The sequence below is a fragment of the Fukomys damarensis genome, unplaced genomic scaffold (assembly GCF_012274545.1).
Source record: "Fukomys damarensis isolate Sample0158 unplaced genomic scaffold, DMR_v1.0_HiC HiC_scaffold_1, whole genome shotgun sequence".
Classification (NCBI taxonomy): Eukaryota; Metazoa; Chordata; class Mammalia; order Rodentia; family Bathyergidae; genus Fukomys; species Fukomys damarensis.
Genome location: NW_022900913.1, coordinates 37282808 through 37293442, shown reverse-complemented (window position 1 = coordinate 37293442; position 10635 = coordinate 37282808). Strand labels below are relative to the sequence as shown.

Sequence of the window (10635 nt, the reverse complement as noted above, 5' to 3'; positions counted from 1 at the left end):
CAGAGGGACTCTATAATGGAGGGAAGAAAGAATGCATTTAGAATGCAAGAGATCCCTTGAGACACCTCGTAGCATTACCATCCTCTGTTATTAAGGTCAAAAGGAAACCACAAGAACCCAACTCAGATTATTCACAAATATATATATATATGTCCCATTACTGTGAACTACTGGTTCTTTGGTTCTTTAGTGGATTATTGGATGGTTTTTCAGGCCAATTATGGCCCTACTGCTAGATGTTCCTGTTCAGACACAAACTACTGATCTCACCAGATATTCACAGAATGTGTCCTTCATGTTCTCTAGGCTCAGTGTGTCCTGGAGTCTATATGATTCATCACACCCTTTGGGCTCTTCCTCCAACACTTACCTGTGTCCCAAGGCTTTCCAGACGGGTTAGCCTCCTTCCGCTTTCTTACACTCATGAATGAGTCCTTTGTGTGTCAGTATCCTACTCATTCCTCATAAACCAATGCTGTGAGCTGATGTCAACAACTGATCTTTAACCATTTTGGCTTTTTAAAAATCACTTAGTGACATACTAACTTCTCTATGAAACAAAGAGAAGAGGAAAGGGAAAAAAACATGATGGGTTTAAGATGTATTTCTCTTCATGCCTTGGATTTGAGATTTAAACATCACTGACCAGGGAAAGGAATGGTCAACGTCTTTGTGGCTCAGATCTGAAGTCTTTCTACAGATATATACCCCACAGATGAGCAACATCTTCCTTAAAAACAGAGATGTGTCCATGGCACCTGGGGACAGGAAGAATAGAGCAATAGGAAGAGCATTCATATTGCCTGGAATCCTTTCCCCATTCTCAAGTCAGAAGCGCACAGCTGCCCTAAATTGCAACTTACTTCTGTGTTTGCTATAAATGTACTAATTGGATTTTTTCTTCTATCAGAAAATATTTAACACAGAAAAGTAAAGAACAAGGAAAACAAATGCAAGGGTATATTTTATCTTTTTTTCCAGTACCTATGAAACAAATTGCTATTTGTTCACCAGGTGCCTATATCTCTTGCCATCCTTCTTCCTAATAGTCCTGTTTACCTATCTGCTACATTCCTAGCTAAAACATTATTCTAGCTTGTCTTGTAGATCGAAGTGGCTGATAAGGTATACATGGAGATTGCTGTGTGAGTCTCCTGGGAAAACTACTTAAAAGAGAACAAACAGCACCAACCTCTCTTGACTCTTTTCCTTTCCCTTCTTGATGGAAACCTTGGCATTATAGCTGGTGTTCCATCAGCCATCTTGTCACTCCGAGGTACCAATGGAAAAGGAAGCCAGGACCATAGTTATTGCCTAGACCATTGATTATTAGCCTCTGCACTGTTGTATTATGTTTTGTTCCATCACAAATCACAACTCTAGCAGTTGAAAACAACTTCCACACATTATCTCAGTTTCCTCAGATGAGAAGTCTGGGCACAGTTTGAGGTTAGCTGTGTCCACGGCTTAGGGTGTCCCACGGCTATCATTAAGGCATCAGCCATTCCACATTCTTATCAGGAGCCCGCACTAGCGGGTCAGTCAGCTTCTGAACTCACTCACATGGTTGGAAGAATTTATATTCCTGTAGTCGTACAGCTAAGATCTGCATTTACTTGTTAGCTGTTGCCCAGGGACTGCTGTTAGCAACTAATTCAGGACTGTACCTTGTAATAGCCTTTGGTCCTGTTCACAACACAGCTGCTAACTTCTTAAAGGCAGAAGAATCCTCTGTCTTCAGGAATTTCTCTCCTCTTTTAAGGGATTTCTGCTGATATAGTCATGCATTGTAACTCAGGATAATCCTCCCTTTTAGTAATTCAAAAATCAACTCATTTGGGTCCTTAATTGCCCCTGGTAATACAGAATCACGTAGTTGTAATTTTTTTAAAGGAGAGTCAAAAACTTTTCTTTAGCCATCCCAATATCTTCTCACTCACTAATGGTAGATACTCTATTAGCTGCTCTCTGATTATATTTCCCATACTTTTATTGTGATTTTACATATACTCCCCCACCATATGAGTATATCTTATATATGTAATAAAACACATACTTATAAATTTATACATATACAGATCAATTTTTATTATAAATTGAATCATAATATTCTGGTAATGTTTACATATATATTAGTACTTCGCAGTCAAGAATCAGGCATTTACTGGTACTTGAACAAGTCGAGTTTATTGCTCATTACAAAAGTGACCACAGACAGTGGAGAATTGTACAGTCTTACCAAGGAAGTATTATGGTTTAGACAATATGTGTTTTATTTGGGTGATTCATGGAAGAATTCAGGAGAATGGGGATTTTGTCACTCAGGATCGGATGTTTCCAGGATGTAAGGATGGTTCTATGGTTGAGTATCTCAATACATTTTTTTTTTCCTAGAAGGAGAAAAGAGTAAGACAATAAAGCTGTAATTACTAAAGAAGCAGTCATCACCTGAATTAACTGAGAGAGAGTGATCTGGTATTTCTGTAATTTGCATAATGACCTCATTTTTATTAATCACTTTACATAGTCACAGAGTTACACTGCCTCATATTCATGTCTGGTGATAATGTTTTTTCCCACAAAAGAACAACAAGCCCTCCTTATGAGAACTAGACCACCTCCTGACAATACCGAGGCCTGGCTGAGAGTGTCAGATCCACTCCTTACCTCAGAGTTTGCTTTTCTCTTCCCAAATAGCTCTCTAATGAGAGAAAGAGAAAGATACAAATGAGGTGTTAGAATACATTGCACTGGGGGTAGAAGAACTACAAACTGTCACTGTACATAAAATTCATATATTGCGGACCATAATGTCATCAGCAATTACAAAATTTATTATATCCACTTCAATGTTAAAAAAATGCTCTGTATAACATATACATGTTCATATATATGGAACACATGTCCTGTGCTCCAATAGGACCTTTTTCAGTATTTTCAAATGCACATATACCACCCCAAAACACATATCCTATGTTGCCAGCATATATACATGTGACCATGTGTACATAAACACATATATACCGACATGTGGAAACATATGTTTTATACATTTATTATTATTTTTTATAAAACAGAGATAGCATTTTTAACTCTCACATCCTGGAGCAGTACAGTTAGAACTTCTAGGATTTATCATGATTGCTTTTGTTTCAAAATTGTATAAAATAAACAACTAGCTGCTGCTGCTGCTAATATCAACATTTTCTAAAAATATGTTGAGTATGTTTTGCCCTTCTAAATATTTATCTTTCAAAATAATCTCAATGAGCTATATTTTGGAAATCTTTTTGGGTGGGCAAATAAATACTTCCAACTCTCTTCCAGCATTTATAAAAATTTTCTTTGTAGGACTCTAAATGTTCTCAGTCCAGAATATATCCAGTCTATAATAGTGTTTCTCTCCAAAGTTGAAGGAAGAGAGATTCCACTTGAAGAACCAAGCTTGTTTCTCATCAGTTGGAGAAAGAAGCCTTTTCCAAATTCATTCTGAAGTTCCCACTGGAAAATATGTTTTTCTCACATTTCTAGTCTTTCAAGTTAGTGTTATAAATCTTGTCTACAAAGTAATTATAGAGTCATCTGAAAGGGAATGCTGGTTGCTTGTCTAAATTGGTTAGATAACCTGTAATTTCTTTGGAAGTAAAGTCAGAAAATGAAAGTTGTCCCATTTGTATTGAATTTCAGCATTCAAAAGATGAAATCCTCCACAAATGTTTCCATTTAATGTGGTTCAAAAAGGTGTAACGTAAGCATGAGAGTGCAGCTTCTTTCCTCTACAACTCCTGGACAGATGCCACAGAACATGCAGCTTATGTGGAGTCCTCAGTTGAGGTGAGCAAGCAATTAATATTGATCACTTTGGTAGCCAAAAGGACATCAAGTTCATTGTTGTTTCCTGGTCCTTGTCCTTACCAGGTATTCTAGCCACTCTCCTCTCAGTCTGTAATCTGAAATGCTGCTTCATATGCAGGTTATGTGGTGAATTAAAAAGAAAAAAAGGGCCGGGGATTTAGCTCAGTGGTTCTGCCGCCTGCCTTGCAAGTGCAAGGACCCACGTTCAATCCCTGATACCAGGAAAAAAAAATGATTATTCCTTCCTCTTGAGAAGGCAGAATGATTAAAGAAGTCTGTAGTTAGCATCCTTTGTTTCTTTTGTTTTTCTCTTTTGCTGTCAGGTACTGTGGCCAGGATTCCTTAGGACCCTACTGAGACAACCTGCCAAAACCTCCCTATTTTATGAAGAGTTGAGTTTGGATGCCAGTGCTTGTGCTGATTAAGCTCAAGGACCAACATCAGGATTTGGACTATCTTACAGTGGAATGAGTTCTTCCAGCCCTGCTTTATCCATTTTTTATTTATTCCCTATTTCTGTTTGGGCAATGAGATGTAATCACTGCTCTAAAGTGATGTCTTTGATGAGCTGAAAAAGCTTCATGCCAGATAAAGTTCATTTGTTTGTCTATTTTCAGTCTTCAAACCAGAAAAAGAATTATGCAGGCATCTGCTTCAGATTTCATTAAAACAAAAATAGAAAGTGTACTCCTAAAAGAGATAAAGTATTAGTCTTAGTTGGAAGACATAAATGAGACCCAATAAATGTAATTTTCCTTTTCTATCACTGGAATGTGGTCCTTTGCCATCAACAGTATGCATTGGTTCTTTTACATTCATGGATTCCACAAACTGCAGGTAGAAAATATTTGGGAAAAATAGCATAGATATCACACATATATGCACTTTTTTTCTTGTCATTATTTCCTAAGTAGTAACCTATTTGCATAAGATTTATATGTATTAGTTTTATTAATAATCTAGAGAAAATATGGGAGAATGTGTGCATGTTATGTGTAAATATTCTGCCATTAATATGTAAAGGCCTTGAGCATTGAAGAATTTTACTGTGGAGGATAGAAGAAGTTCAGGAACCAATCCTCATGGATGCAGAGTGGCCAACTGTATTTTAATACACAGGACTAGGTTGGGAATGTGGCTCCGTGGTAGAACACTTTCCTAGTAGGAATGAGTCCCTGGATTGTATCACCTGCACAGCACCATAAGCAAAAAAACAAAACCCATGCTTGACATGAAAAAAAGATAACTGGTGAGAAAATAACTTGTAAATATAAAGTGGATTGGTTCTGAAGTAGCATTATTATCATGATTTATTTTTGCTCTTACTATTGTTATAATTGGTGGTAGAGATAGTAACACCATTAAGAAGGAAGCATATTTAACTGTTTAATTTCTAGTTAATCACTGATGATTTCCTCTAGCTTTGTGTAAATACATAGATGTTATTTACTTTGAGATGCTAGAGAAATAATGTATAATAATCATGCAAATAAATACTAATGTGAGCATATATGCATTAATATTGTACATATATTTTGTACGTGTTACCCATTGTATAGTGTGCAATAAAATTTTACATTATAATGTAGGCTCTACACATAATATAGTACATGTAAGATAAAAAGGAGCTAAACCTTACATCAAAGACAGACCAATTACCATACATACTAATTAGGGATCCATCTTCAGTTTTCTTACAAAGTACAAATTATTTATTGTAATATTGTGTAAAAAATGTTAAATTGTCCTTAAAATGCAAATATCCACACATACTTGTGCACTTCAAGCACATTATGTTTATCCGTAATAAAGGTATCTCAGGGTGTTCAAATAAATGACAAGGACAGACAATATGAACATAAATCTTTCCTGCATTTAAAGTCTGTCTAGAGATAGAAACCTACTTTATAGCTAAATGCAAGTGCTAAAACTATAATTTTAATCTGCATATTTGGTTTTATATTTTCCCAATAATTTTATTCAAAGTATTCTTATTATGTATTATCTAGATCGTGAAGCCTGTTCTTTTATCTTTGTTTCAGTGAGAATATAAAACTGAAACTATTGTGTTTCTGTGTGTGTGTAAGATTCTGGAATTTCCAAGAGTAGTAATGTGGTTTCGGTTATCCCCAGACCTCTCCTCTTCTTTATGATGTTCATCCATGAGTAAAATGGGAAAAGGCAATGAAGTTAAGAACTGAGGTAGAAAAATGGTAACCAAAAAGATTTCTCAAATTATGTGAAAAATCTCAAGCTCATTTGGGGGAACCTAGGGTTTATTCCCAGCACCTTTAATCATAATCCTGAAGAGCATACGTTCATCTGCAGGGTTTGATTTTGTGATGAGATTAATTTCACAGTTTGTATGAAAGATTTCTCAACCGTTTCAGAAGACTAGTGAAGAGATTAAGAATTATGATATATTATTACTTTACCTAATTTACCTAATTCTATAAACTGAATATTTGCAATTTAAGTATATAGCAAAAGAAATTTTCTGCTATTAGCAACTTTGACCCAACTCTTAGGCACATATAAGCTGAACTCCCTATATACATAGTTTCAAAAGAGCCAGATATAAAATAACATTGTGAATATTTATTTTCATATTATAACAAATATGTAGAAGGTTAACTAAATATTTTTAATCAGTCTGGATATTTGCCTTTGCTTTGATCCAGCTTCTAAAGCAGCATAGTAATAGCTATAGTAAATCACAACAAAATAATTGTACTCCTGAGTACTGGGAATTGAACTCACAGCCTCACAGTTGCCAGAAAGGCCTTGTACCACTGATCTACAACCCCAGCATGGGCACATGTATTTTTAAAAGGAAATTCTACTTACCATTCATTTAGTCCTATAATAATCTGTTGTGTCTCTGTGTTAGTTTTCTGTGGCTGTGACAAGATTTCTGGTCATAATTCAACTAACAGAGGAAAGATTTATTCTGCCTCATAGTTTCAGAGGTTGAAACCCATGCCTGGTTGACTCCACTGCTATGGGTCAATAGCAAGGCAGAATATTGGAGGAAAACAGAATGGCAGAAAACAAGACATAGTCCCCCAAGTCACCCCATGATCTATGTTCCTCACACAGGCCCACCTTCTCTTTCCTCCCAATAATAGCATGAAATTATAATTCAAGCCCTCATTACTTCTGTAGGCCCCACTCTGAACGTCGCTGCACTGAGGATTGACCCCTCAATGTATTCGTCTTTGGGTATCCTTCAGATTTAAACCATAACAATCTGATTAACTTTCATATGGCAGTAAATTGTTGTATAAGTTTATGAAGTGTCTCTATTCTTTCTGCCTTTGCTAATTAGAGAAAAATGACTAAAATAGGTCATTTTGCTTTTGGTAGGTGTTTTGGAAACATTAACCATTATATGCAATAATAGTTTTGTCCCACCTCAAACCTTCCTTGTAATTTCCCACTGGATCAATATTACCTAAGTGACTGTACTTGTCATCTTACTCAATGACTATAGTTTTGTCCCACCTTGAACCTGCCTCACCTTGTGGCTTTGCTCCATAAAACCCCCTGGGAAACAGGGTCCCCAGGAAACCCACTTTCTGGTCCCCCTTCTGTCTCTCTTAGACATGAGCTATCTTTCAATAAATTTTTCCTAGTCCTAAAACAAAACAAAACAAAACAAAAAACCATTAACTATCAGATGTACCTTTTTGTTAAATGAGGAAGCTTGTGGTTTTTTAAAGTAGGGGCAGCTATGTTGTAATTCAAATTTAAAGACAAATTAAAACTGAATCTTGGACCATTGTACTCTCTTAAACTTTCTTATGTCCATTGCTGCTTTAGAATACCTCAAGGGAATTTTACAGCTCAACTATTTGAGTCCTTAATGAACAGTTATGGAAAAGATATTCTGTGTTGAATCAGTGAGTGACTCAATACAGTTGACAGAATCATGAGGATTAACTAGCGAATTCTTAAAGGAGTGACAATTTAGGGAAGTATGGACTGGGCTAAGGGAACCCGAGAGGGATAGTGAGGCACCTGCGGCTAGCAATGGTGGGGAGCTGTTGCTATCCTAGGCCTGGGAGCCTGGAAGTTGTGGATGCTGTTAGGAATACAACTATAGAGAGCCACCACGCTGAAAAATCCCTATTGACTTAAAAGTCTCATAGGAATAAATACTCTTGCCTCTTTCTTCCATCCTTCCTGGTGCCTGCCAGTGCCGCCCATTCACTGATCTCCAATAGAAGTCAGAGTTTCCCCTCCCATGGTACAGACTAAAGCCAGAAAAGGATGGGAAAATAGATCCTGGGAGTCAGAGGGAAAAAATTAGCATAGATGCTGCATTAGATTTTTAGTTCTGTTATAGCAAAGAATCACAAATCTAGTTGTTGGTCAGAAGTCCTAAATTAAAGTTGTTGGCAGTAATGAGTTCTTCAGCAAGCTCAAGATGACAAACTAAGCTTTTTTCAATTTCTAGAGTCAACACATGTCCCTTGGCTCTGCTATCCTCTAGAATCACTCTAACCTGTGCTTCCATCCTCATAAATTATTTTCCTCTGACCCGGCTGCCTCCCTCTCATTTGCGATTACGTTGGGCCCACCCCTGTAATCCAGGATAATATCCTCATTTAAAGATCCTTATCTTAATCCCATACATTGCAAAGCCTGGTAGTACATCCACAGGTTCTGGAGATTAGCAAGTGGATACCTTTGGGGAACAAATTATCTGTCTGTGGGCCACAGAACTTAGCCAGCTGTGACTATGAAAGAAGCTGATGTCTCTGGTACAGACCCATTTAAACCAGAGACTAAGTTTATACATTGTACAACCAAGAAGGAATTGCTTTTTATAATTTGAAAAATATTTGCTTTTTCTTTGCAAAGTACAAAGTCAAACTAACAATCCAATTAATTTTAACATTTTTGTGTATACTTAGGCCTTTACGTTTTGAATGTCTTTTAGATTTTCAGCTTCCCAAGTTACCTGTCTAAATCTCATGAGAAGAATACTATGACATTTTTCATAAATAAACTGGGCTGGAAAAATAATAATAGCTGAGATTTATTGTGTTACAGTGGATCCTTGACTTATGAATTCAGTTCGTTCCCGAGGGCTAGTTGTAACTCAAGTTGGTCAGTTGCCTTCAAAGTCTCTCTCCTGTATAATTTTAGACCACACTTTCTTCCAGGCAGATCTCAAGGTCCTTAAAGAGACATTGGCCCAGGATTTCCATCTTCTTGTCCCTTTCCCATTTGTAGATCTACCTCCCTATATCCTATCATCTATACTTTATTTATACTCTGGATTTCTCATATAAGAGAAACCATGTCATACTTAAGCTCATATGTCTGCTTAATTTCACTTTACATTATTTCACATACTATCTTTGATAAAAACATATCACCCCAATATGAATTTGTAACTTGAAATAAATTAGCTGCAGTTAGTCTATTACTTATGCTTAGTTACTGATTTTTTTTAATGACCACTTCACTGAATTGAGCCTGCTTTATAATTTTCAAATGTGGACGTAGCATATTGCAGGTTGTGGGTATATTCTGTAACAAATCTATTGGGAAACTCAATTCACATTTATCGGTCTTCCATTAGCAAGCATTGTTCCTAGGATCTTAACCCTCATTCCCCCTTTGTCATGCTTTGCAGGGAGTTTGGACTTGACTCATTTACATGGGAAAGTCACCAAGTTGTCTCTTAGAGAAAGGAACCCACCACAATATATAATACACTTTTGTTCTCTTACACATTTCTTTTCATCACTTCCTAGGTGATGCCAGTTTCTGTTTCCCCGACAACAAAACAAGGTGAGCACTGAAATGATACAGGATATGTGTCACTTATAGGACATGTTAGGTGTACTTGCAAAGTGGGTTGTAGTTGTTCAGAAGAAACATCAGAGCAACTGTGCTTTCTTTCAAGAGCAAAGATGCCAATGAGGGAATGTGTATACAATTCTAAAATGACCTGTGAATTATAAAAATCATTAGGTTAGTTTCATAGTCATGTGGGTCCTAAAAGTATATTGAAATGTTTTATGTGTTTTAAGCTTGGTAATTTAAATAGAGCTCATATTGAGACTCTATCAAGAATATGATTAAACAATACATTCCTTTTCCTGATCATGTCAGAAAACAGAGTTTACTTCATTGTACTTAAGATCTTCCTGAAACTGAAACCACTGGGATGCTTTTGTCAAATAATTAAATTATATATGTGATATCTTTGTCTATAATTATGAAATATGGATAATAAGGATTTATGAGTTTGATTCATTTTAATATTAATGTATTTTTACATTTAAGGATTCTTTCAAGTTCATGTATCTATATCCCCATTGAGAAAAATGGGAATCAATCCAGATAACATATACTTTCCTATCAATGGAACAAATTGATGACTAAGAATACAACATTATGGTAATGTCTTTTAAAAACAATAAAGTCTGCTTAAGCTATGAACAAATGTTTTTATCATCTACAAAGATAACTTCTTCACTCACCATTGCTAGATGTCACAGAGGCGGCTGCTGCGAGGCAGACATTGAGATGGAAGACTAGAATGCAGAAACTTCATGAGGTTGTCTTTTGGTATGTGATATAAAGACAAAATGTGGCTCACCCACACCTCGTGAGTAGTGAAAGGTTGGAGTTGTCTTTCAAGGTTGTCTCCAGTTAAGATGAGGGAGCCTAGATTTTATAGCCCCGTGTTTATTGGCCACTGGACATGGGCTGCTGTAAGAGGCAGGGCTACTCTCTTTCTTTGGTTGGTGGTAATTCTGA

The 10635-nt window shown here is 36.4% G+C and overlaps 1 pseudogene; it reads right to left on the bottom strand.

Moving 5' to 3' along the window:
- The window catches only part of LOC117285391, a 7954-nt pseudogene extending 1245 nt beyond the window's left edge, over positions 1–6709 (bottom strand).
- Positions 6710–10635: the final 3926 nt, after the last annotated feature.